We start from the raw sequence: 4,371 nt of genomic DNA on the forward strand, positions 1-4,371 counted from the left end.
TCTCTGCCCTCAGGGTGTTGTAGGTAACCAGGGTGGGAAGATTTGTCCTGGTGTAGGGCACCTAAAAACAGGGAGTGCCACCTGCCAAACCCTGCAGGGAGACTGCACCTCACGGGTCTCTTTCTGGGACCACTGATATGTCTGGGGTGCCCAGTACTATCTCCCTATCTTGCCTGGAGATTTCCCAGGTCCTGGTCTCTCTGTTAGGCTCCAAACATTAGCCCCATCTCCCTCTCCCTTAGCAGTTCCCAATTGGGGAACTTCTCACATCGGGGCTTCGGGGGTGGCTCCCTGGTCACACTGCACATCTGTGTTGAGCAGCTACTGTGTTGGGTTACCACCGCTGGGGAAAGGGGGAGGTTGCAAACCTGGTACCTGGCTGCTGGAGATCTTATCTGGGAGCTGCCCCCACCTAATATGGTGAGAATGTTGAGCCAAGGTGGAGGCAGTCTGCTTCCAGCACCGGCTGGGGTGTCTGGTAAGGTGGGGGGAGCGGGTGATGACATTGTTCTGTGGGTAGGTAGTAGCTGAGTGACCTCCATGGGAGGTGAGCAAAGTCTAAGAGTTCTGCAAAGGTGCTGATAGGTGATTCTGCTAAGGTGCCAACCAGCCCTAAATGGGATAGAACTTCAGGCTTTGGGTTTGGGGAGGCAGGAGTCAGGAGTCCTACTTGAAAGCTGAGGTCCAGCCCTGTGCAGAGTCACAGCTGCTGGTGATTTCTGTGGAAATCAGCTGTGTAGGGGTCTTCTAACACTCTCAGAGATGCAGTATTCTGACTAGGTGAGATCTGGATCACGGAGCAACACAGACTGCTGCCTCCCTCTGACCTTCCATCTTTTTGATATCCTTTTGGGGAGAGCAGATTGGCCACAAGGTCAGGAAGGTATGTGACTATTACTACTGCCATATCTACTCCTATTCAAACACTGTTGAGAAGTGAAAGGAGATTCAGAAGGGGTTGAATACTGTGATCCAGGATCTCTACACTGTGCTTCACAAAACTGAAGATTATTTAAGGCAAGTGCTGTGTAAAGCTGCTGAGCCAGTGAACAGCCACATAATCCAGGTGAAGAAAATGAAAGCCATTTACCATATGCTGAACATGTCCAGCTTGGACTGACAAGTGCCTCATCCCCAAGGTCTGTTGCCCTGAGGGTGATCTGCTTGACCTGCGCAGGGTGCTAGAGGAGGGCTTGGGAGAGAGCAGGGATACCATCTCCTCATTTATGAACACAATCCCCACAAAAGAAACACCCTCAACCCTAATATGGACCAACAGATTCATCCAGGGATTTCAGAGCATCATGGATGCTTATGGCATTGGGAGCTACAGGGAAGTGAATCCAGCTCTTTTCCAACATCACATTCCCAGTTTTGTTTGCAGTGGTGTTCGGAGACCTTGGCCTCAGATTTGTGATGTTCTTATTTGCCCTCTTATTGGTAATAAATGAAAATCATCCTGGACTGAACCAGTTGCAGGACATCTTGAGGATGTTTCTCAATGGCCGATACATCTTTCTGCTCATGGGACTGTTCTCAGTGTACACAGGCCTCATCTACAATGACTGCTTCTCCAAGTCACTGAACATCTTTGGCTCTCAGTGGAATGTGTCTGCCATGTGCAGATCCAGTCACACTCAGCAGGAGCCTGAGAAGATGGCTCTGTGGAACGACGGTGTCCTGAGGCACAATAGGGTGCTGCAGTTGGACTGAGCCATTCCTGGAGTTTTCCGACACTCTTATCCTTTGGGGATTGACCCAATTTGGAACATAGCAAACAATCACCTCACTTTCCTAAATTCTTTCAAAATGAAAATGTCTGTGATACCTCATCTTTATGACTGTCTATAAGTGGCTCATGTTTCTGGCAGTAACTTACAAGAAAGCTCCCAGCATTCTGATTGAGTTCATCAACTTGTTCATATTCCCAGCAAGTAGATCAAGTGGCCTTTACCCAAGGCAGGAGCAGGTCCAGAAAGTTCTGCTGCTTGTCACAGTACTGTCTTTTTGGGAAAACCAGTTTTCTTGTTGTGGCTACACAATGTGCAGAGTTGGTTACACACTTGTAAGGAAAAATAGTGAGGAAGTTGTTTCTCTGCTGGGAAACCAGGATATAGAAGAGAGAAATAACCAAATGGAAGATGGATGCAGAGAAATGCCATGCAAAGAGTTTCATTTTGGAGAAATACTATTAACACAAGTAATTCACTCCATTGAGTACTCTCTTAGCTTCATGTCCAACACTGCACCCTACCTGTGGCTCTGGGCACTCAGTACTCATGCACTGCTCTCTGATGTCCTGTGGGCCATGCTGATGCGAGTGGGCCTACAAGTGTACACCATCCACTGTGTCTTGCACTGCTCCCAGTGATTGCTCTCTTTGCAGTTTTGACTCTATTTTCATCCTCTTGATCATGGAAGGGCTTTCTGCATTTCTTCATACCATATGTCTCCACTGGGTAGAATTTCAGAACAAATTCTACGTTGGTGCAGGCACCAAATTTGTTCCTTTCTCATTCAGTCTAATTTCATGGAAGTTGAGTGGCAGTGACAACATGGCATGATCATATTGCTGTAACCAATGCTTTCAGAATTATGGAGAATATCATGCAGAATTTCAAATATGTCAAATTTATGATAGGAAAAGTTCTGTCTTCATTGATTACCTTATGATGTAGCCAAATAATTCTATAAGATATACCTCTTCTTCATATGTTAAATATTTTGTAACACTTATCAATTTCAGATACATAATTTTTTGGTTTTTATTACAAGCAAGTGTAAGGTCATGCCAAATATTATACTAAAGTTATTTGTTTCTAAATACAGGATTGGGGGAAAGAAGCCAATTTTGGAAGGCTAATTGAAAATGGTTCTAGATACTTGATTCCTTTTAAACCTTATTTTAAAAGATACAGAGTTTATTATGTCAATAAATAAATAAATATATATAGTTTCTTTCCACCTTCAGATAGTAAAAAATGAAACCATAAGGAATAACTTTTAAACACGTGGTCTCAATAATTCAACTAGAATGAAACTATAGAAGAATTACTTTTAGCTGAAGGTTACCCAAATACCTACCCCATCATCACAGTAAAGGAGAGTGGGGTGGAGCTTACCCAAGAGCAAATCACTCCTGGTAATTGCTAACTCTAAACCAGTACTCCCTATAGTATCAGGAGGAGATTAGGTGAAAACAAGCCACTGACTTTCTATCTCAGTCATGAGAATGGGTAGAATTGTGAGGAAATGCACCAGCCAGGGTGGACATTTCTGTACTATAGATCAGAATATAGGATTCTGCATTCACAGGCCCTACAATTGCAAATAGCCAACAATTCCTTAGATACAGCCACTACACATAAGCCCCTGCAGAGGAAAGTTGTTACTTTACAATTCACAGTCCCCAGCCGCCATCAATTATACTACAGAGCGATAGTTAAATGTGTGTGTGTGTGTGTGTGTGTGTGTGTGTGTGTGTGTGTGTGTATATATATATATATATATATATATATATAATCATCAAAATAGGCATGAATTCCAATGGAATAGTATAGAATACACATAGACAAACTCACATAGATACAGTCATCTAATATTCAACAAAGGTGTCAAAAAGTAACATTGAAGATAGGCTTTTTAACAAATGTTGTTAAGAAAACTGGATATTCATATGTAAAAAAATGAAGTTAGATCCCTCTCTCTCACCCTGCACAAAAAGATGAATAAAAAATCTAGGAAATAGACCAGGATTCCTGCAAATGCTTAAAGAAAACATAGGTTCAATACTAAAACATATTGGTTCAGCTTCCAAATTCCTTAACAAGACCCCTCCCAAAATCTCAAAAAATAAAACCAAGAATCAATAGTTGGTATTCCGTCAAATTGGTAAAGCTTCTGCACAGCAGAGAAAACAATTAAGAACATGAAGAGAAATCCCACAATCAATAAATGGGCAAAAGAACTAAACAGACATTTCTCAAAAGAAGAAATACAAATGGCCAAAAATACACACACAAAAAAATGTTCAACGTTTTTACCAATCAAGGAAAAGTAAATCACAACTACATTCAGATTTCATCTCACTCTAGGTAAAATGTCAAATGCAAAGAATATGAGTAATTATAAATGCTGTTAAGAATGTGGAGGACACTCATATGTTGTTAGTGGACTAAAAATTAATATAAGCACTTCGGAAATCACAATGAAGATTCCTCAAAAAACTAGGAAGCAACCACAATACAACCCAATTTTCCCAGTTTCCTTGGTATTTATCAAAATAAATTAAAGTCACATATTCTAATGATACATGCATACCAATGTTTATAGCAACATTATTCATAATAACCAAGATGTTTAAGCAGACCA

General features: G+C 41.6%; 1 pseudogene; it reads left to right on the top strand.

The window, feature by feature from the left end:
• The first annotated feature begins 838 nt into the window (after window positions 1–838).
• Window positions 839–2,564, top strand: LOC143386701 (V-type proton ATPase 116 kDa subunit a 2 pseudogene; annotated as a pseudogene).
• The last annotated feature ends 1,807 nt before the right edge of the window (window positions 2,565–4,371 follow it).

The sequence above is a fragment of the Callospermophilus lateralis genome, unplaced genomic scaffold (assembly GCF_048772815.1).
Source record: "Callospermophilus lateralis isolate mCalLat2 unplaced genomic scaffold, mCalLat2.hap1 Scaffold_120, whole genome shotgun sequence".
NCBI classification, from domain to species: domain Eukaryota; kingdom Metazoa; phylum Chordata; class Mammalia; order Rodentia; family Sciuridae; genus Callospermophilus; species Callospermophilus lateralis.